The sequence below is a fragment of the Bombus huntii genome, chromosome 12 (genome assembly GCF_024542735.1).
Source record: "Bombus huntii isolate Logan2020A chromosome 12, iyBomHunt1.1, whole genome shotgun sequence".
Lineage (NCBI taxonomy): Eukaryota > Metazoa > Arthropoda > Insecta > Hymenoptera > Apidae > Bombus > Bombus huntii.
The window spans coordinates 5,370,714-5,394,866 of record NC_066249.1 but is presented as its reverse complement, the minus strand read 5'-3'; the positions used below and the strand labels follow the sequence as shown (position 1 = coordinate 5,394,866).

The window sequence follows — 24,153 nt, the reverse complement described above, 5'->3', positions numbered from 1 at the left end:
GACCCTTCGGAGCAAAGTTTCCAACTCTGTAACGCTTTTTCGTAGAACTAATTCCGTAGAACATCGGATTTTATCGATTATTCACGATCGTGGATACGCTTAGGGGAAAAGTTCGAGTGTCCGGAGCGTGTGTCAGGAGAACTCACGCGTACACTTCAAGGTCGAAGCATCGTCGCGACGGTGGATTTAGTTACAACCCGTCGTCGTCGTCGTTGCTGTCGTCGTCGTTGTTGCCTGCAATGCCGCTACAGTCTCGTTGTGCAACATTGAACGCGGCTATTGAGCAGCGAGCGAACCCTTCGGGGGCTGAAACAAAGAGCCATGGACCCGATCCAGGAGAGTTCACTGACACGAATAAACAACAAGCTCCGGCCTCGTCCAGGATAACCGGAAACCGGCGTTCATTTGCAAGCGACGCGCTATACCAACGTTCTTCGTCGTGGAAAATTGATCGTTAGTCGAAAAGTTTATTCCGAACGTTTGACGCTAAACGTTTGGGAATTGCCGATATTTAGAGACGAAGCGTCTTGTATTCTAGGAACGTGACGCTTTAAACGCTTAGAAAAAGAAATGATATCGTTACGATTATTTTATTCTTTCAATTTAAAGAAAACCAACAAATAAGTTCAACTGCGATCGTTTGCCAAAATTCTTCGCAACTTTTCTCTTGCATCAACCTTTCCAACGAAGATATCCAAATGTCAAATTCTCCAGCTGCCCAAGAAGAGATACGACGCGAGCCAGGATATGGAGCAATGGCGAAGAATCGTCGATTATCGATCGTCTTCGAAACGGTGGTCGTTGTTGGAGATCGACTGCGCTACCTAGAGAACTTATTACACCAGGTAATTTACAATCGACTGGCAGCGAGTATAGCCGGTAATCCTTCTTTAACAGTTAGATCGTAATTTACATAAACACACGCGTAACAGACGAGCGTTCTCGCCAGAGACAGACTCGCCGTTCATCCCGAGAGTTATCCTGTATTAGAAATTCGCGTCGGGAAACAAATTACCACGAGCAGAGTGCGCGCGCCTTTCTCTCCAAGGGAGAGACGTCCACTTTGCCAACTCTTTGACAATTTACAGTGCAATATAACCGGTAACCACTGGCTGTCCGAACGAAGCTTTCTTCCCTTCGAGAATCGATCGCATTGCGAAATTCGAAGACCTCGAGGTATAACTCGCCAGCTTAACGCTACAGCTACCGAAACCAGCAAACCTATCGAAATTTCTGTGTCTCTTCTACGATTACCGCGAACGAATCTTTCTCGTCGAGATGATCGAGGATGATCTGATTTTTCTAAATATCGTTGCTTTAAAAATGGAAAAAAATATGCTTGTATTTTTTGAAGATGCTCCGTATTTGATTCGTTGATAATTACGCTTGATGTTCGTGTACCACGAGCGAAGGAAAACGACACAAAGGGTAATCAGCAGATCAGAAAAGAGCGTGTAATTATCCAGAGCAGCGGGTCTACGCCATAAACCATTAAGAAGTCACTCAACGCGCGTTGTCGCATAAATTTTTTCGCTGCGATCCCTCGTCGATTCATCCCCGAGCTAATTTCACGCATCCTGTGCCGCACAGCCGGGAAAATATTTCCTGGCGTAGCAGGTGCGCGATTTCTTTTATGGCGACGCTCGCGAAATACGTTCCGACGAATGTAAATGGCGAACGAACGAGAACGCCGTAAAAGTCGAAAAAAGATGGGAATGGAACGGAACGACGGAGAGGAAAAGTGTGCGGTTTATTGTTCAAGGGCGTCGACGAACCGTCTGAACGTTACACATGAACCGTATACTTAGCAGTCATATAAGAATGCAGAGAACACGGTGGTACCGTAACGAATGCATCACCGTTAAAGGAAAGAAGACTACGAACACGAGTAAAAATATCGTCTAACTGTACCGATCGCAGCATCTTCGCCGCTATTTTCCATCGAACATGGAAAAAGTATATCGAAGAAGGAACTGGAAATGAACCAGGTAGATTAGCATGGCGAATTAGGTGTAAACGTAGCAGTAGAAAGCGTACAGACTTAAGTAGATTGCGGTAAATGTTTATGCATTTAACGAGTGTAAATGATACGCTCTAGTTTTCGATACAGCGATGATCGCCAATGTAGCGATGGCTCTGTTCGAATTGATAATTCAGTTTTCCAGATCTAAATTGTACGCACGCTGTGTTATCGTTAATGTATGAGACACGATAATTTTATTCGAGGTTTCAGCAGCGATAAATCTCGCTGCTTCTTCTTTTAATCGTCTCCGAGGTAAAATATATTTTTAGACATTAAGCAGAAAGCGTAATCGCGAAGATTATCAAAGATACCAGACGTTCGGAGCTGATCGAATAAAACCAGATCGGTTTAATCGCGAGGAACTACCAGAATCTTCGAGGTCCGCGAACGATCTTCAGGGGGCGATATACGATTTCAATAATTCACCGAGGCCACGAGTCGCAGCGAAGCGTCCGATTCCAAGGTATCGACGATTAACCCGGCGATTTTTCAGCTTTGTAATTGAGCGGCGCGAGCGATGCAATTATCTCGCGGTTTTTCCACCGCGTTCGTTAAACTGCGACGATTTATAACGGGTTATATTTATGAAGACAAGTTCCTCCGTGGCGCAGTTTACGCTGATCCCGTGATTTTAACTGGTTCCGTCGCCGATTCCTGTCTATTTCACACGATATTTAACTCGTCTTCGCTCGACCAGGCTTCGCCAAGACTGTGCAATTTGCCAGCGAAATATGCCAGCGAATCGAAAGGGTAGAAAGACGAATAAAGGGAAAAGGGGGAAGCGAGCGACGCGTTTTTCCCTTTGATAAGTCGCTCGTAGGAAAGTGGAAAGTGAACGACTACGCCCCCACTCCTTGTAATTAATTCACGCGATCGTTCGAGGAAACCAAAGGCGAGTCTTTTTTTCCTTCTATTCCATTCGCTTCTGAATGAAAATAATACGCGCGTACATTTATCGAGACGCGTTTGTAGAAGTTGGCAAAGCGGATAATAAACGATAATAAATAACGTTCGTTTGGATCATGTAATTACCGAGCAGAATCGTCTGCGCTTGGTATCGAAAGAGATCTGAAAGGGAACGAGAAGAGAAGAGGAAACGAAAGACCCAGAGAAAAAACGGCGCATCCGATTTTCACATGTACGCGAAAGCTTCTCTTAATGAAGCACTGAAACCAACCAACCACCTTTTGAACGATTCGCTCGGCGCTTTCAAAAGAACTCGGAAAGAGAGAGAGAGGGAGAGAGAGAGGGAGCAGAGCTCGCGGAAGCAACGACGCTCGCAAATTAAACCAAAGACACAACAAGAGAGGCAAGAAGATGCTTTCCACGGTTTTTGCGATTTTTCAGCGGGCGCGCAGGAAAGAGCGCATGGTCCCCCGGACGCGAAGGGTGCATCGACCCGGTCCCGGCCGCTTGACGATTTTAATTGCAGGCTTGCCGTCGTGGTTTTTCTAGCGCGCCGCTGAGGAAGCGAATTACAATCGCAAAAAGGCCTGCCGTGGGCCCGCCAGGACCGGCAATGAATTCATCGAGCGCGGGAAATATCAGGAAATCCCTGCGACGTGTGCCTGCCGCGCTTCCCCTCTCTCGCTAACTTCTACCTTAATTAACAGATGAAAGGAGAGTCATTTCTTTGCTTCTTATCGCGACCGAACGCCACGGTTCGATCCAATCAACGCGATTTCTCTCGGTTTCTCGGCTCGTTGGCGTTGCTGATCTTTGTGCCTGACCTCCAGGGAACCGAGCAACGGGAAGTGGAAAAGGCACGTCGTCCGAGCGGATCCGTCTATCGGCCAATGTCCACCGCGTTCACTTCCGACATTTTTATCAAGTTGCAAGCGGAAGAACAAGGAACATTTATTTATGAACAATTTTACACTCGTCTACGGATAGAAACTAGATTGATTTAACGTTCGGAATGGCTGCTTCGGATCTGTTGATCTAGCAATTGTTACAGACACGTCCATAATAGTACTTTTTATGTCTTGTATTCTATAAAATGGTTTTGAAACGAGAATGAGAGAAATCGAAGGCTACCAACGTTGAAAGGCACGTGACAATCGCGAGGCGCTCTGGTTAACTGTATCTGATCGGACCGCGTACGGTTCGAGGTCACGTTCACACGAAACCCACTTGCGAGTACTTATTAATTCGCTAATTCTAATCAATATTAATGGCAGACAGGTGTCGGAGGAGGCTCGCTGGCATCGTATCAAAACGAATATTCGTACGTTGGCGAGAGTCGAATATTAAATTTCGAGTAGAGGAGAGAACACTTTCCAAGGAGATTGTTGATCGACCGTTTCCGTTCGTCGATCTTCTTCGTTTTCATCCATAAATTTCTCCGCATTTCAAACGTTCTACTTTTTGCAATTTAAAAGATTTTTGCTTTTGCATTTCCGCTCAGATACCAAGTTTTATCATCGTTGGAACCGCGAACCAATTACCGAAGCAACGTTATCTGGCGTGGCCAGAGGACGAAATTAAAACGGTCACCGAAAGAACGATCTTCTTGCTGGTTCGGCACGATTCATCTTCCGATTACCATAATTGCCTTTTTTACGGTTGTCGGCGGGAAAAAAAGCCAGGTAACCAGCGGTGGGCATCCACTCCCGCGATCACAAGGCCAGCTTTATCGATACCGAACGTCGAAAACTCACGAGGGTTCAACATGGTATCGACGTTTACGCCATGAAAAAAAAGGTCGACCGGTGGCAGTTACTTTTCGGCTACCTTTACGACGTTCGTTTATTTCGCTCTTTATATCCACGGAATGTTAACGGTGTTCCAGACGATCTGTTGATTTTGCCAGTTTCCCCGAGTAACGTACGAAAATATACGATATTTATCGAAAAACTGGCTGCAACGCATCTTCGTACAAATTCAATCTTTTCGCTTTTGTCCGCAAAAATGCGAATCTCCATAAAAATCCACCATCTACTTACTGGCAGGCAGTGGTTAAGGTTTTATCTCTATCTGAAACTGTAATCGAATCCGTGATAAACCGTATCTTTGACCAAATTTACTTTGAATTTCTTACTTTACATGTGGCTAAGGTCTCGTAAAAGCTGAAAGTCCCGTTCGAATGTCCATGGCAAGGTCCTAACGACGCGCCTCGTTACCGGAACAAACGTTTCCATCCAGAACGATCAGAATGGAATATGAATCGGCGTTAGAGCTCGAACGAACTGTGTTATCGATCTTGCAGCGCCGGACGGAGACATGGGACGAACCTATTTGGCCAGCTGGCCCGTTATCTCGAACGACGTGACAGCAAGGCTCATCGGCAGGTCTGTCATCGTGCGACGAGTCGCGTGTTCCGGCTTGCGATTCACTTTGCATTAATCACGCGATTTATCGATGCTTATCGGCCGATTGATCGAGAGCGAGAGAGCACGCGAACCGGAAGAACGCGTCGCGTGAAAATCATCGATCGCGCAACGGACCCTCTCTATGTCCGCGATCAATGGGCACCGATTTAACGGAACTCAAGCGCAACCACTGAATATCAAGTGTTGAGGACCTTTTACGGCGTCGAGTTGCAACGCGGACACACGGCGCTCGTATGGGAGCGTCGTTTGGTAACTTGAACGCCGTTTCGCCGACTCGCTGACTATTCCGAGGGGTCGATTTACGGGGTTCGATTTACGGGGGTCGCTGTGTGAGAGTTTCTCATTTGCTTTGGAATATGTTTCGCGCGTGGGAAAAATGGGTATCGCGAGAAGGAGAAAGAAAAATAGGAGTTTGATCGTAGCGTTGTAAAAAATGTAAAATAAATATTGTTATCTTCGTAGGAAAGCGTAAAAAGAAAAGTAAGGTTGTCGATATTTTTTTCGCTCTTCCGAGACAAGAAAAGAATGGAAAGAACGCTGGATACGAATTTTCTGAATCGCATATCATCCCATCGATGAAAAGTATCAATCGGCACCGCATGCCACGACTTGGCTCCTATCGATTCTCCTCTTCTTAAATAACCTTGAAATCCGATGTCCGCCTCTTCGTGGCTCGTTGCCACGGCCAGGCGAAACCTGTTACATCAGATGACCACGAGCACACCGCTACTAGAGAGGGAGATTGCTAAAATCGGTCGACCGTTCTGCCGTAATCCTTGGCCAAGGAAGGTCGTATCGCGAACGCCGGTTACGTTCAACGGAACGGGCCCAGAAATTGCAGGTTCCGCGGAACTTGCCTCTATAAATCCAGGAATTACCAAAAGCTCCGATTCAACTACCCGAATCCAACCACCACGCTTCTGAGTTTAACTGTAAATCTCTTCGACGACTTTTCCACGGACAGAGAATTGATCGCGCTTCGCCTAACCGAATCAAACGGACGTAAAGTCTGTGAGAGTTTTCACTGGTAGAATGGGCGTCGCTTAGATCGTCTCAACGCGCGCGACGAGCGAGTAGGATTAGATACGAAGGGGCAATCGTTGAAGATGAAATTCGAACATTACGAGCGAGGATCGAGGTGGAATTTCAGCGGAAGAACGGAAGATTGTCTAGGGACGAAACCACCCAATTAGCCAGAAAATTGTCAACTCGAATCTTGCAGCATCAGCGAGTCGCGTTCGCGAGTCTGTCCAAGTCATCGACCTTGTGTCGCGACGGAGAGAAACGTGTACCGATCGATCACGTCCCCGAGATTTCGTACGGCAGGGATCCATTTAATTCGTCCGTCAAGAGTCGCTGTTGGAAAGCTCGGTTCTCGGTAACGCTGGAATATCCCGGCGAGGACCGGCTGGAAAGACAACAAAACCTCGCCGTAAGATCGAAAAACGAACATCCGAACGGACGACCGGGCATCGAACGAAGAGGACGAGCTGAAAGGTAAGAAGAAGAGACAGAAGAAGCAGCGGCAGAGCAACGACCAAGAAGAGCCAGAAGGATGAGAAGAAGAGGGCGGAACCTAAAAAAAAGGGTGGCCAGCGAAGGGAAAAAATGAGAAGAAACGAAAACCGCGGGTGAAGGCGGGTGTCGTCCTAGTGTACACACAGAACGTGTATTAATGTGCGTTAAGACGCTGCGAAACGACGTGGCAGGCACACGGGTATAGGATGACACTTGGCTCGGGCCCTCGATCGGTCCGCCGCTCCCCATCACCGGGCCCCTGGCGTCCCCCACTCCACCAACGTTCAGCCAGTCGAAGAGGGACTCGAGCACGGTCGGCCGTACTCGGTTCGGGCCCGTCGGTCGTCTTCGCGAGAGCTCGGTTTCCCTCGGTTCGACCTTGAACGGGCCCTGTATGGTCTATGCCACTGACACGGACCAAGGACGGGGGGCCCCCACGTTGCTTGGGTACCGGCGTGCTGTTGTCCCGAAACGCGGTCGTGGAACTCCGCGCGCGGAGCGCTGGAAAGTGTTCGCCCGATGGCAAACTCTTTTTCGTGCTCCGTGCGCCTCTTCCCTTCGCGTCTGCCATTGGCGTAAGGCCCTTCGATTCGTGAGAAGCCCGCGCAATTTGACGGAACAGGGCTGGAACCGACACGACCGGACTTTGATTCGTAGGTATAGACACCTACCATCTGGTGAGAGGCCCTCGTTGGAGGATCGTGTTGCCGGCACTCGTGGAAATGGACGTTTCGCTCGATGAGCAACATGCAAAGGTAAAGGCGTTTCTCGCGGACATTGCACGGCCTGGTAACGATACTCCCATCGGCGGATAGGACGACCCGTAGCCTCTATAATTTCGTAACGAATGATTTTAAGATTTAGAAAAGTATTTTCCATGATTGAATTACGATTCACGGGGATGCGCGTCCCCTTCCCGCTAAGGAATTCAATCGAGTTCGAGGAAAATTTCTATCCTGTTCACGATTATTAGACGGGATACACGAGATGCAGCGTGCAGCAGGCAGAAATGCCGCAATGGCTCTTGCGTGAGCCGCATCGACCTGGCCGACCAGGGTCAGGAATCGCGTCGATAGGGTCTAGAGAAGCGAGTAACCCTCGGTATACACTTTCGATGGAATTTTGTATGCAGATCGACTCGTACAACGTGGGAACTCTGCAAAGTACGCTCCGTACACTAGCTATGCTGATTGCTGCCGTTCGGATCCTTCTGTTTCCTGTTTGTTTGCTCGGAAACGGTGGCACGGTGTATTCTTGGACACCTGACGATTTCCTGAGAACGGAAATACCTGTAACAGGCCTGTTCCAAAGACGGTTGCGTGATAATTTCTTCGGACCATCCCCAACTAGACAGCGTCGCAATCGCGTAATTCCATTTTTCACGATTACGAGGCAGATTTCGATCGAAACGAATCGACATCGTTGCTTCAAGTGGTCGCCTTGAATTTCTTGGTCACGCCTATGGCATCGTCCGGGCCTAAACCTGCGAACCTACTCAGCTGCCCTCTCGCCGGATTCCGTCCCGTGTCCACGTGTGTAAAAAAAGAGCAACAGGACCAGGATCAGGCTCTGGGCGTTGGCCCTAAATCTAACGAAATACTCGGCCGTTCCCCGCATCCACACAGGCCATAATATATCTCGCGAGAGAGGCCGTTCTTCACCATCTCGTTCCAGCTATTTCTCGTATTCTATTCCCCGACGGTGATAACTTCCACCGACACTTTTGCCAAAATCAATATTTACAGAGTGGTAACACCAACGGCGGACATATTCTACTTATCGTTTTTTCTCATTTTATACCGGCTGTTTCGAATGGTTGACCCTTGAAATCCCTTTGGAGCACAACGTTGTAAATCACAGTTTTCGGACTTCTATAGGAGGAAAATAATCATTTTTCGTAGGATTTTCAAATAAAAGAGATAGTAGAATGCCTTGAGCCGCCGTGTTAGCCATCCTAAGACCACGGCGGTTATTCTAACCGGCTTCTTTCGGCGAGTGCATCGACCTGGAAGCCACCCTTTCTGTTCGTTTTGGTGGCAAGGCTGTAGGGGCGGTCTACGGTGAAATTTCACTGGCATAAACACAACTGACAGAGTCTCTTTCCTCTGGAATGGCATCGTGTACCTTTCATCCTTCGGCAACGCGGGACAAGCCGGCTTTCTTCGACGTGACGCCTGCAGAATAGTTGCCCCGATTACCGAGCATTAACTGGTAACATCGTAACGAGAGCAAATAGTTCGTTACGATGTAACTTTAACGGTGTACGTGATCGTCGATTAATTTTCGTATCACGCGTCGATTTATCTCTTTTTCATTCGAAATGAATCCGACGTGACGGCTATTAACTGGCCAACGGTGACAAGGGTTTGAGGATGGAACACCGTCTGAATTTTATCCAAGGACAATCCGAGGCTCCGGTTAGCCACTGGTTTAACCGAGCCTTCATTTTCACTGACAGCATCGTGGCTCGATGGGGCCCCTGGTACTGACGAGCTACGACCTTGGGAAGGCTTTATTAAAACTACCTTCGAGAAGTATGAATATCTCACGAGCGGATGGTTACGATGCCGAGGCGTATTGCTCGAGGAAAGCCATAGGATGAGGACGGTGAAGAAGGCGTGGAAATAAGACGATTGTCCGCGCCAGCAACGATATATTGTATAATTTGAATGATATACTTGAAATAATACACAGGTAAAAGTAACCTAAGTATCTTCTTTCCGTTCCTTCTCAGGGATGCAAGAAATCCTCATGATAAATAATTATCTTCTCGGTTATTCGTTTTGTATTCTCATCGACGTAAACGTTGCATCCTCCAACTGTACTTTCGCTAGTATCGAGAAATTGCAAAATGCTGGGAATTTAGCATGCGAGAAATAGCACGAGTAAAAAGACGCCAAGTGAAAACGTCTGGTAGGAGAACTTGGCGAGAGAGACTTACAAAAACAGACTGCTCCCGAAAAAACCGTACAACCAGCCATGAACAACGTCCGGTACGCGATATGTAACTGCCATACGAGTACAAGAACATCAGGAGCGGGCCTCGAAGACGGTACAAATATGACACGAAGTCGGTAGTCCGACGCGACGCGATTCTAGCGTAACGCAAGAGCAACATAACGACGCGACACGAGTATAACCAGACGTGCCATTCGACGCAGCCTCGTTACAGCTGTCCATAGAGCAGAATCGCATTTTCATTCGACAAAACACGCTGATATCGTAATGACAGCTGTCTTGAATGAAACACGATGGTTCACCCACTCGCATTCCGTAACATCGCAATTCCGCTAATGGAATCAGCCTGAATTCACGCCCACGCTCCCACGAGATTCCACCAAACTTGCAATTAACGTTATTTCCATCTAGGACCGGTATCTCGCGTGAGTCGAATAATTCTATCCGATACAGTCAGCCGGGTGTTACTCCGAATATCTTGCCGAAAAATACTCACAGTCACGCGAGATTCGTGGCGTGTCGCGATGCTCGAAGATGGCCTGTTAACGTACAAAAATTATCAGAATAGCCGAAATGATCAATTTGTAATTTTTCACAGAAATTTCAATGATCCTTAGTGGGTCATTTTTTTGGCGCAAAGACTTGTTCTTCTTGTTGGAATACAACGATATTACACACATAGACGCAAATAATCTTATACAGACACCTACACAGGCATTTGAACAGGACACTTACACAGGTCATACTCACTACTGTATAGAGAGTGGGGTTCAACATTTTTCAAGGGACCATGGGTCACTACGTACAGTCAGTCTGAGAGTAACTGGCCAACTGTCAACAATCCATAAATTCTTTACCTGCACACTTTGGTAATTCTACCATATCGCTCGCTTGTATTTTAAATACATTTGGTTCTGTAATTCTATTTAATAAATATCACCTAATATTATTTCAATATAAACATCGTGTCTTCCACAGATTATTTATCTTAACTTTAAGATTAAATTCTAACGCTTCTCCTTGCAATTCTAGCGCTGCCACGATTCTACTGCTGGGGTTAATAATTCCGTGAATTTTCTGTTTTCTTTTTTTTCTTTTTCCAGATTAAAACGTACGATATTCCCATCGGCCTTTTTTATTCCTCTCTATACGTGTAACCTTCTTTCCAATTTCACGGAGGAATTCCTGTGGTTTGACGATGAACCGCGGAGAAAAAACCTGGACAAGTTATACCGAGCTTGTACGACGATTCTTAACACTTTTCTTCGCCAAGAAGACAAGAAACGTGCTTCTGGAAAAAATCGCGCCGCAAAGGCACGAGCGATGGATCGTATTTCAGATCACGCGACTTTTTGCCACCGAAATTTCATAACTCCTATACGCAATCTGTAGCGAAGAGAGGCCGAATGCGAGAAGGATCCGATCGCGCGAAATGGCGCAACATGTGTGTTCAAACACATCTTATGACAGCAAAGATGTTACTCGCGATGTTAGGATCGAACACCTCAAATTTAAATTCTTGCAAGGAATTTAAAGCTCAATGTACAAATGTACAGTTTACGACTAATTCTAAAGTCTCCGAGATAAATAAAGGAAACAAGAAAGATTCACCTAGCGCAGAACGGTTATCTTTCCACCGAAAGCTAATGCAATTTTCCACCGAGTTTAGCACGGGCCGTAGCCACTCGAGACGAAACAAACGAAGCTCTGTTCATCGAGAATATCAACGACCTCCGTACGGTCGCGTGACACCGTCTCGAACAGGGTGAGATCACTTCTCTGAAATCCAGCGTTTCAAAACTGAACGTGAATCATGCGACAAGCATGCGTTTTCATTCCAGTTACACAGAGAAGTTGAGGAGCGTGATTATCTGACGACTGGAACCGAGCGAAAGCGAAAGAACTCACCCCGTTGCCGATCGAATCCTCTCGAGAAGCGAATGTATAAAAAAAAGGAAAGAAAGGTAAGACGATCGACAGTGGAAATACGTATATTAAACGTATAAGAATTAGCAAGGAACGATCTGGTGAAAATAACGATGGAGCGTGCGAGTGTACGCGTGAAACGCGGGAAATCTTTGTTCTCCGGTTAATTGGAACTTTTTCGAGCCACGCAGCATTTGAATTGCGTACGCGCAGTAATAAAACTAATTAAACGTAATTACAAAGTACAACAGAGGGAATAAATAATCGTTCGCGGTTACCATAGCAACGTAGGTGGCCCGACTGGGAAAACTAGGAAATACTAATTGGCACGCGGCAAACCACCACTTCTGCTGCCTTTTACAAACAAATTCAGCCATTTCTTGCCGCGCGACGACGCGCTAAACCGTCGTATTTTACCCGCTGACTTGCAGAAATTTGCATCAAGACTGTACTTCAAAGCGTTCCTCTTCCAGTCTCTTTCAGTTCAGCGATTTTTATTTCGTCGCTGGTACCGAGAATTACTTAACGTTGCCCTATGTTGATATGATTTTACAATCCATTCAAGATCCACGTTGTCCCGCTCCAACAGCGGTTCTATGGTTCACAGTCCATGAGAGATTCTTAATCTCTCGCGTCGAACTCACCCCGAAAACTACCGACCAAACCTACGAAGACTGAGGCGTCGTCCGAGGAAGGTACCCGGGACGAAGTCGGGCGCGACGTTAATGCAACGAGCCATTACAGGAGCAGCACTCATTACCACGCGACGAACGCATAAAAACGGGACAGTCGATCGATCTTGCGCGGGAAACGAGCGGTTTCGGCTCTCTGATTGCTCGCTACGTTCGCGGAACACCTTCCTGGATCGCGTTAATGGATGCGCGACCGTTTCTCTTCATGGAAACGTATTAATTATTTTCGTTGAAACTCGCTTAAACCAGAACATGCCACCGACTTTTCTTCTGTTACTGAAAACCCTTCGGCTCTCTCCTTCTTTCTCTGTCCTCGCATGCGAACTCGCCAAGAAATTCTATCCCATTCGTTAGAAACAATCTTTCCACGAGTGGTTCTGATTTATCACCGACGTTTCGCCACTTCTTCGCGGTCGGTGAATTATCTTCTTCCTTTAAAATTAATAAAGAGACTCGCACGATTCCAGTTTACCGGCAAACTTCGCCCTTTACCGATTATTCCCACATTCTTCGGATTAGTCACTCGAGGCTACTGTCTCGTCACCGAAGAATGACGTCAAAAAGTACATCTTTTCTCGTAAAGTCGAAAGATCGACGAGAGATTCGTTTAATATATAAATATAAGAATGGTATAAAATTTCCAAGAAAATCCACGCTTGGTCATCAATGCGATATCTCGTATGCGATTATACCTCGTTCTAAGCATTCAGTTGGATAGAAATCCTGACGCGAGTCATTCTTTCGTGAAGCGGTGTCGGCGAAAACAATAAAAACCGACATTACTGTCAACGGAACGTGGTATTAAGCCGAACGTAATTCGTGCAAAAGGGTGCGCAGCAGAACGAGAAGCGAAATGCATCTTTTCTGATTGCAAGCTGTGCACACGGTCGCATTTTTCCTGGGAAAGAAGGCCGATTTGTACGGCAAAACCGTGCGGCGGTGCACGATCAACTGGCTGCCGAGAGCCAGATCGCCTGCTTTTCTTCGTATAAGTACAAAGTTGTCCCATGAACATACGTTTTTTCCGTCGCTAGCAAGCAACGGCTCGAGAATAGCTTAATTTCCGAACGTATTATCGAATAGCATCGAAAATCAGCTATGTACGAAGAATCGTTACAGCCGAAAATTCCTATTTCCTCCGGTTTTCTCTGTAACGCTTACTGAGTTTCATCTTGACCCACCACCGGTATCAGCATCGAAAACTATATCTAAGTGTCGTTATCGTTATCGCTACGATTGGACAAATGATTAACGTAGAACGATGGATTGTTCGGAACTCGCGAGCGACTCGAACCCATCGCTACGAATTTGAGTTTCGAGGGCGATAGCGTAAACAGCGCACGTGGGGAGATGATTATACCGTAATTACTGTGTTTAGTTCAGTCAGTGGGCCGTCGATGACTCACGTTTCCACATTTTTTTTTCTCGCGACCCAGGCTAAACTTCCTAATTAAATCCTCTCGATTTAACGTGTTTCAATGTTATTATCGTGATTTTTGCTTTTCTGGTTACAATGTTCGATGTAATTAATACTCGGCAGGTGATCGGTGAGCCACGGAGCCACAAGAAGCAATCGATCGATCTACGATCCGTAGCTAATCTCTTTCTCATAGCATCCCCACCTCTTCCCCATAAGAATAACATTCTGCACCGTTGCAGGATATCACGGAGCTGCGAATAATTGCGATGCGCAGTTTGGTCGCTTCGTCGTGGATCGTCGATGATGTACGGCGCGATGCCTTTCGCCACGATCGGTTTCATTGTTCGAAACAACGTTATGTTTGTTACTGTTATCTTAACGTGGGTCATCGATCGGTGGCGGCAAAAGCCAAGCAACAATCTATTAATGAAACGTTGCGAAAGCTATTGTTCGAGCCTGGTAATTCTCGACGACGAGTATTTAAATTCTACGATACAACGCGATCGTTGTACGATATTTCTGTAACGCGAACGTCCCTTAAAATCTACATAGACCTCTCTAGATTGAAACGTAATATTTTACATAAGCACTTTCTAGTACTCACTTGTTGTTTTTCGTCCTGTGTGTCCCGAATCTGCAACAAAAATGACAAAATACATATAGACTTGTCCGGTGTTTTTCTCTTTTAATCTAACGACTTCGATTTATGCGATTTGTACAAATGTTTGTCGCGAAGCGATCACGACCGCTTTGCATCGAGACCTTACCGCGGAATAACCAGCAACTTTCTTTCATATTCCGTGCTACACGTTTAATGTTTGACTTGCTTTTCGCATTAAGAAACCTCTCATTTCTCGCAAAGTGTACGAAAATCAGTAGGTACAGTATTGGTATGTAATCTGTCGCGCCTTCGGGCGATACTTCGAGTAAGACAGCAGACGTTGCCTGCGTCTGAGCGGCGCGGCTTGCTTCGAAATGCGAGAGGTTAAGAAACTCGTGGATCGTCGATAATCCGCGACGTCCAGCGACAGCACGAATTCTGACAAACGTATTCTCTCGTTCGATACTCGAATAAAAAGCAAATACACTTCGCTTCTCGTTAAACGTCGCGCAAATATACAAAGCGAAAGATCGATCGCAACGTACCTCGATATTCCAATTTCGATTTCGAGACTAAAATATCGCGTTCCTTTTCCTCGTTACTAAGATATATGACCGCTATATCGTACGGAAAAGTTACGAGCACTTGTTGAACGCGCGAGAAACGCAAGAGGCCAAGGTTAGCTTCTGCAACGTACCGTCCGTCGTACGCACTGCAACAGCGAGCCGAAAATCACCGCGGGCAAGCGTGAACGAACATCGAAAAGCGAACGATCGCTCGCCTCCCTTCCGCTTTCTATCGCGCGCGCAGCTCACGCGTTTAGTCGCCAGCCCGCCACATTTCCTGTTTCCTTCCTCGCCGCCTGACCTGCCAACTCAAACCGGAAGATCCACGAAACCCGTGACCGCCTATCGTATATGATTTATTATTAACGTCCGCTACAACGAATCGCTCTGTTCCGGAACGTAAGAACGCGATTAAAGATAAACGAAGGTTCGAATCGATGTTAATTAGGTCGATTTTAATCCTTGAAAATACGAATATCGTTTCCGAGCAAGCGAAATACGTAATGAGACGTCCGAAATTTTTGAAACGCGAAATTTCCAAATAGCAACGTTCGCAACGTCTCCATTGTCTTCTGGTATTTTCACATTTTTTTCCTATGGAAATTTAGCTTTTCGATTGCGCGTTTGACGACCATTTCCAGCGGCCTTTTCGCGTTACGTTGCGAAGCCGTGCGTTTTTAACTGTTCGCTACGAACTGGCCAAGGGTAATTCATCGAATGACGCATCGACGCAGCGTTGAATCAGCCGTCGCGTAGAAACACGACGAAACGTTGCGCGACAGAGTCGTAGGCGACGCGTCAACACCGGCGGAAAAGGAGTGACACTTTCCGAGTGTCTGGCAAGACAATAGACCACCAGAAGGATCGTGCTCCCCCTGCAAACTAGGAAATTATTCAAAACGTGTTCCAAAGGCACTGGCGTCCAAGGAGGAATACTATTTGGTCGGTCGTTCGACGATATCTTCCTTTTTTATTTGTTGTTAACACCGTTGTGAAACCATCGTGTATGTAAACGAGTAAATCATCGTGAGTGTGAAAGCTAATCGTGACCCCTGCTTGTAAAGATCGTTTCAGACAGAATATACACGGTGTTTAAGAAGAATAGTCTTGGTGAATTTATGATAATGACCGACAGGAATAAAAGTGTTTAACATTTGATACTCTGTGAATTTTCTTTAAAGTTCCCTTTCCTTTAAGTCTCCCTTAAGATCCTTATTTCCTTTTTCTCTTTCTTTTCTTCTTAATGCTCCTACTAATATTACGTATCAATTTCCATTATGGTAACATTTTTCTATGCAGCAACTTCGAAAACTCGAACTTTAAGTTCCAGAGCAAAAGGAACTATCCCGGATATAAGAAACATCGCATGCGATCTTTCCATTTCACACTCTCCGCAAACGATTCTTCTCATTAAAAACCCGTAACAACCAGTGCCTTGACTTTACCAGAATACCACCTATCCTTCGATCCCCGCGGAGACGCAACAGGAGCAATAAGTTTCAGCAAGAAAAATCGCTAACGTCCCATGACTGCGTGGAGGGAAAAAAAGGATGGTCGGGGCTGGAAGACGCGCTGTAACAGCGAGACGCGACGATGAAATATCGCGGGGCGTTGAAATTACGGGGCGTTCAGGAACGAATTCATCGTAACGCGGTTCGAGGCAGAGCCAAGTCTACGAGGCGACACGAGCCTCTTATGTTTACCCTGCAAACTAGAAAATTATTCCAAGCATAAGAACGACAGGGAAGTCTTTTGCCTCTGTTGGAAACCTGTTGTCGCGACTTGTGCGTAGCCACGATCAATTAGACGACCAATCGTATTTCGTTGAACGATCACGGCCTGGCGTGAAATATTTCCGCGATGGATATAAACTGTCGGAAAAAATAAGAAAAGCAGGGAGAAAGAAAAGACGTGGAAGATGCTGGAAAAGTGCATGACCATAGTGGCGCGGAATCGCGAGTGATCATTATCTAGATGCCATAAAGGATCGCGGTGTAATGGCTCGCTCCGAAACGATTTATTGCGTGTAATTGCGAGGAGGTGGCACATTAAGCCGACTTTACAACGTCGAATACTAGTGACGCTTGCCTCGCTTCCCCTTCGAACGTCAAACGACCGGGCGACAATAAAGCTAATAAACACTCTATCATAGAAGAGACAAGTAGCAAACTTGGGTGCCAATGAGGCAACGATCGTTCCTCGAATCAGCCTTAAAGGTGTCATCTTTTTAAATCCGTCTTAAGACCGACCAACAAAAAGACACGATTGCGAGGCGAACGCGACGGTAGGAGAAATAAATGGAAACGACACCGAATAAGAAGAAGACTATTCGCTAAACGATCGTTCCGAAGGAAACGATCCAAGTCCGATCTTAAACCTGTTTTACATAAGTTATTTTTCTTTAGCTTTAATAAATTAGCGGCGAATAAAACTTTAAGTATTAGCCGGTGTCGTCCTGTCCGTGTCTATCCTTGTTCCATCGTTCTCGCGAGAAACGTTCGAAAATTCCGACCATTTAGCAAAGTGCAATAGATGGGACAAAGAGTCGGATTATTTCGCAGCGAGCCGAGGAAAGTTTCGCCCGAAAGACTGACTGGACGTGCTCGCGAACGTTTTAAGAATGTTGGCAGAGGCGCGATACTTTCTAACCAAAGGATCAAACTATCAACGCGTCGTGCCCGCCCTGTAAACTAGCGAATTATTCAACCGAGTCTAAGAACGTGACCGTTCGAACGATTCTCGCGACGATCTTCGCTTTTTTCCACTCGAATTTTCACCGAGGCGCGGTTCAAAAAGCCGAGCACGCGCGAAAACTACGGCGAAACGCGCGATTTCCTGCTCGTAAACTCTTCACCGGTCGGCTGCTGCCTTTTCCTTTCTCTTTCCTCTTTCTTTTTCTTTCCTTCTGTTCGTCGAAACGGCAGAGAGCACGCGTTCGTACTGTGACGAGCATGCAGAATTGGCGATCGGTTTCGTGGAACCATCGTCGGCTTCTCTGAAACTGTCGCCGCGCATTCGAAAGGGAAACGTTTGCCTAAGCGTGTTCGGGATTAATTACACGAGCCTTCGTTCTAATTAGCCCTGGCTGTTTCGTGGAAATCTTTGCCTCGTATTTGCGTAGTCGCGATCCTTCTGTTCGATTCTTCAAGACTAAGTCAAATCGAGGTTTGTTTTGTAGAATAGCAGAGTGAAACGTGGAGCGCGATCATGCAGTGAAAGTCGACATCGGCCTAATAAATAAATTCAGAGGATATCGTTACGATTTCTGACTCTGAAACTTCCTTAATTGGAAGTCCAATAGTAACACAGTCGTTAGATTTACTATGCTTCCTGCTCTAACATCCATCACCCAGTGTGAAAACCATCGACCGGTAAAACGGTTTAATTACGATTACGAGTCCACGTTCTCGCGTTTATTTCGGTCGAAATAAAATAAATTAAAAAAAAAAAAAAAAAAACGAAAAAGAAGAGACAACTCAAGCTTGCCTTGTAAACGTAATAAACGATTGAAACCGCCGAGTGTAATGTAACGATAAAAGTGGATAATGGTTGATGGAAATGGTAGAGCTCGCGTTCCAATGGAGGACGAGCGATCGAGGACTTTTAAATGGCGGCGCACACGTAAAAAAAGCTCGACCTACCGTTAGATGGTTTCCATCCCATAGGAATAGGTCTGGACTGGAGCGGCGGCAGGCGGATACACCAGAAGGAAAAGCAAAAAGGAAGGGAACCGACCGGCGTCGTGCTCGGTAAGCTATGACGAAGGTTAGGTTATCTCGGGACGCGGATCTAAACGTTTTAGCGTGTACCAGCACGCTTCTAGCACCGAGTACATTGTCATTTTATGGACAGACGGGCCTTGCTGCACGACGGACGAGACGACGGCTACAATTTGCGCGTGTAATTGCACCGCTACCGATCTCCATTTCGCGAGACGGACGTCGACGCTTGTTCCGCCACTTTACTCGGGATTTCCTGTCGCCATTTCCTCACGGTCGTCGTAATTCGTCCGTCTCGATCGCGAGATTGTAATACAATTTTGTTCTACCTTTGTTAATTAAGTCCGATTATCAACGCTTCGCTGATACTCGCGAATATTCTTCGATGCTGCGATTTTTAGATATACGCACGTGCGTTTTTCTTGGCCACGCAAAGTCAATCGGATCGTTTGAAGGATCAGCTGCGAAAGAAGAAAAGCGGCAAGCTCGCGAATGATATTCGCGGAATTTAATTACATGGTTGCGGGAAAGAACGATCGGTAGAACTAGCAGTGTCACGGCTTTTAATCCGCCGACATTTCGCGCTATTACCTCTCGCGGCTTTTTAACGTTGTCACCGCGCCGCGTAAATAATACGCCACTCTCCGTTAAGTCGGATTTATTGCGCGGCATCCAGAAGCCGTTGCGTTTATTATTTAATCGTTCGTTAACGATTCGTCACGCGTTCGCTATAAATCGCTAGCCGATCGTAGATACAGCCTTAGCTTTCTCGTCACGAGTTTCGTTCCTCGCGTTGGCAGCTCTGTACCACGTTGCATCTCGATTCTAGAACCCGTAGATTCGCATTCCCCGCGAAACGAAGAGATTACTCGTGGAACGAAATCGGTAGCGACAGTCCTATCGGTTCGTGTGCGCGGACATTGCCATCCTGGCCACCCGAAAACTCTAGATTCACGAAAGAACGTGGGCTCGATACCGATCGAAGCAACTTTTTCTCCTGCGTCGAGTACGACCGAAAGGACGCACCGAGTTGTAAGTGGACACGAAGCGGGTACCCTCGTTTCGTTCTGCTTCACGCACTCTCGCATGGAGGCAGAAAGGAAAACGGAGTCGGAGGAAGCAGCGGACAACGACGAGCAAGGGCTGAAGTAACAACGCCAGTAGCTGCAACACAGACCACGTAGAACCACGAAGAACAACGACCACGACGACGACAACGACGACGACGACGACGATGACGACGACGACGACGACGAAGACGACGACGAGGAAGAAAAAGGGAAGAGGAAGAAGCAAAGAAGAGAAACAAGGGGAGTCGGAGGCGTGGAAGGACGAGGAAGGAGAAGGAGCAAAGTACTCGACCTCCACCTTGGTCGCCACGCATCGCGGAATTCGTTCGAGGAACGTAGAACCCGTCGTCTCGCCACGCTCTTGCTTCTTCTCCGCCGCTGTTTTGCATTTTACACCGGTGCCGAGATTTGGTCGTTAGATTCGCCGATCCGCCTCGACTCTCCCGCGGCGTGTGTTCCCTTAGCCCGGGGCAAGGATGCCGGAGCCCTAGAACCCCGTCGCGCTCTCATGTACTCGGTTGGCCCTTCCTTCCAAGCCTCGCTCGATAATAATGTTATCTAAACTCTGACTGCCGACTTTGTTTTCCGCGTCGCTTCGTGCTCGCCCCTCGGGGACGCGAATTTCCGCCACGTTCGACGACCGCGTTTCCGCCGTGCTTTCTTGTGTTTCACCAACGCGTTGGAACGAACGTTATCCTTGCAGGGAGCTTTCGCGCGATTCTCGAAGCGTGAACGTGTTCAACGGAATAAAATCATCGTCCAGATAAAAGAACATTTCCATAAAAAGTCCATGGAAATTGTAAAGCGTTCCATAGAAACGATGGAGTCTGAAAATCCGCTAATGTAAGCGTACATTGTAGATAACTGGAAGCGTTTGGAAATATTTATTGATAAATCCGCGTTGTTTGTCGGCAGCGCGAGATTCGATTTAACAAAGGCCACGAGACCAGCGATCCCGCGACTTTTCCTGCGGTCGATATTACTCAAGTTTCGTCCGCGTTTTCTTTTTGCGCCACTAACGCGCGTACATTGACTACGAGCTGATGGAGGACGACGACGACGACGAAGATGGTTTCAGATGACAACGCTCGTTTTCTCGTATCGCGAGATCGTATCCCGATGAGAATCGGACATACTCGCAACTTAAATTTAAAGCTTTCGCGATGTTTCATCCATACGAATCAAATATATCAGTTTTTTTTTTCGCGTAAACGCATCGTCGTTGGAAAATCGAACGATCGTCCGAGAAGGAAAGAAAAAAGGAGATGAAACGTTAGATAATTCCGATATTTCGCTTTTTACTCCCGTCTGACTCTTTCTCATTTTCACGTTGCCGCCTTTCACCTCCAACTTAAACACACCGGCTCGTCGAACATTGTTTGTTCGATCAAATTATGGGGTACCGTCGAGTCTTTATGTAACTTTCGCGCACCAGCCACGAACTCCAGATAGACACGCTCGTAAAATCCCGGCTAGTGAGCGTAATTATGTTATCGGTGAAAAACGATCGTTCCTAGGTGCTTCTACCGCGAGTAAAATTCGTCATTGTTCCGTTACTTTTTCCTATTTTTCTCTCTTCTTTTTCCATATTCTACGATCGATGTCTATTGCGTGGCCAATATCTCTCTAGAAAATTTCTACATTTACCTCTGTTCTTATATGGCAATGCTTTTGATACCAATTCTAAATCCTCGGTCGGTTCAACTACATTTTTATTAAATTGCCAACGTGAAGTATCGCGAATCTCGTTGCATAAAAGATAGCAACTCGTTGTATATAAATTGGTGTAACGGAAAAGACTTCTCGTGATCGCGAACCAAGAAATGGGAATAATCTCAATTCGAATAATTCTCCGTGGATTTTTCACCGCGATCTTGGTCTCTGGTATTTCCTGGTCGCGATCGATCAATTCGTAGCTGGATATCGATAAACCCCGTTCGCAGGAGAAACGATCCTTGTAAAGAGTAATCAGACGAGATCTCGGGATCGAGATCCCTCGCTTACATAAGCGTCCACCTCGTTCGCGACACGGACGAGAGAGATCTTTGTCGTTTGGTTAAACATCCCGCTCTAACGACCGATCGATAGATCCCGTCGAGCATCTACTAACCTGCCTGGCCACGTTCGATTCGACGAATCGACGATTCCACAAACGATAGCCGATCGGTTGGCAACGTTGTTCGCCACTTTCGGACATTTAATTCGATTGTTTTCCGCGATATGCATATCTTGAGACCGAGAGATGGGTTAATCCTTCCAAGTTACATTCGAGTTTCGTTATCTAAGCATTTGCTCATCGTCCATTCACCGATACCAACGAACTATATCGACTGAATTAGCAATTCCTTTTTCTCCATACTTTACACAATATCTTACATTTACGGAAGAATTATATCTAAATATGGGATTGCTGAAAAGCCATCCAAGAAATATATACGTCTGGTAAGAACGCTTTCTCTCAGCGCAAACGCTTCAAAGAGACCAAGACGGTACGTATTGTCCAATAGGTCGCAGGAAGAATAACACGAGACACCAATTACGGCCGATTTAAAAAGGTTAGAACGCAACACGTTCGCACGAACGACATACAGAAAGCAGCGGAAGCTCGGTGAACAGGACGATTCGCGTTTCCACGGCCTTCGATTAGCGCGCGAGACAATGGGAACAAAACTTTCCTCGCTTTCAACGACGACAGTCAAGCACCGCTTGCCCGTTTTGTTTCACCGTTGTGACGCGAGCATTATCTAACTGGCTGCCACGGCGTGCGCCGCTGAAAATCCTCCTCTTTCTCTTCGCCTCTGTTCGCGTGTGCCTAAGTAACCCACTAAGCTACAACAACCGCGAGGAACGAGGACAATGGATCCACGAGAGTTGCGAACATCACGGATACAGACTCCGCTCGTGGAATCGCGCGTGCATCCAACTGCATTACGGAGAAAGCTCGCCCTCTCTGGCCTCGCCTCTTCTTCCTCCTCGCCGCGAGCCCGCCACAGACCGATCGTTCTTTCGTCTCTAGCTTGTCCTCTGTCTCGTTCTTCCTTCTCCACGAACGTTGCTGTTCCACGGAGAATCGTCGCGTATCTAAATACTTCGTCGAGCGCGCTCAGAAGAGCAATTTTTAGTTTCCGATCGAAATATTTGCGTTTCGATTTGACGAGTTTTCAGCTCGTGTTTTGTTTTACATTCGAATCCAGTTAGCGAAAAAATACGCCGATTTCAACTGGAAATCGACGTTGTTTCGACGGTTGGCTAACGCGAAATTTCACCGATGTTAAATAACGCCGCGAGGAAACAGGTCCTTGATTGGCAAGAACGGAGAGTCCTTTCCGAGCGTCGATATTCACCTTTCCCCTTTCTCGAAGCGGAGAATCGAACAAGACAGAAATATGTCGTGTAAATGGCAAGCACGGCTTGTGTAAACAGTGCCACGAGGAAGGCGATATAGGAGATCGACCAGTCGCTGTTTAACCCTGTAGATCAGGAAGTCGTTTTCTATCTGGCTATCTACGAGGTCTGCGTGAAAGGGAATATCGAGAGTGAACGCAGATTGGGGTCGAAGGGAGAGTAACGGCCGTGCACGAGTAAAAACATTAATTGCGCGCGCGTCTACTTCGTCCGATCCTCGTCCTCCTCTCCTATCCGAACATCGTGTTTCAAGCCAAGGTATCGAGCGAGAATATCTTCTATCGCTATAGAGAAACGTAGAAAGAACGAAATGAAGGATTTTTCTATTATTCTATTCATAGTATTTTTATATATAAATGTGAACGAATTAAATATAAAATTTGTGTAATAAATTACGTAGCAGACTAAAAAATGCAAAAGTTGGCGTCCTTTGCGTCCGATAGAAATGGCCAAGCTCGCGTTGATAAGAATATATCGATGAAAAAGAGGCATTGTGCAGCGTGTAGCTGAGAAGGCGAGAAAACGAGCGTGACTAATGGCGTGAGAATTCGAGAAAAGAAAACAGACAGAATGTGTGACGAAGCGAGACGGCGACACCAACACCCCATTAGGCCGTAACAGAAATTCCAGGGAACCACGATGCGGCCCGTTTCGTTGCCTCTTCTCGTCGTGCTGCCAGCGGACGCGCAACCTTCGCGGATTACGTTTCATGTAAATGGCATTACGCGAAATCAGTCAGTCGCGGCGAACGCGATTCAATGCAAACGTCCGGGTTATTCGACTGCAGATGCTCGATCGAGAGATCGCACTGCATTCGTCCCGACGACGAGCTTGTCAACCTTACACCCTGTGCTTGGCTTCTCCGTGACGACCGCGGCAAACATATAGACACGCGAGACAATTCCTGTCGCAGGCGATCAGCG

At 46.7% G+C, this 24,153-nt stretch overlaps 1 protein-coding gene across 4 annotated transcripts in view; it reads right to left on the bottom strand.

Moving 5' to 3' along the window:
* Positions 1–24,153, bottom strand: part of LOC126871719 (uncharacterized) — a 150,839-nt gene that overhangs the window by 47,885 nt on the left and 78,801 nt on the right. For 3 of the 4 annotated variants that reach the window (XM_050630845.1, XM_050630844.1, XM_050630843.1), the window contains one exon: positions 14,474–14,503. The exons of the other annotated variant lie outside the window; for it this stretch is intronic. The gene's annotated coding sequence lies outside the window, so the exon portion shown is untranslated. The remainder of the gene's footprint in view (positions 1–14,473; positions 14,504–24,153) is intronic. 4 annotated transcript variants of the gene reach the window in all.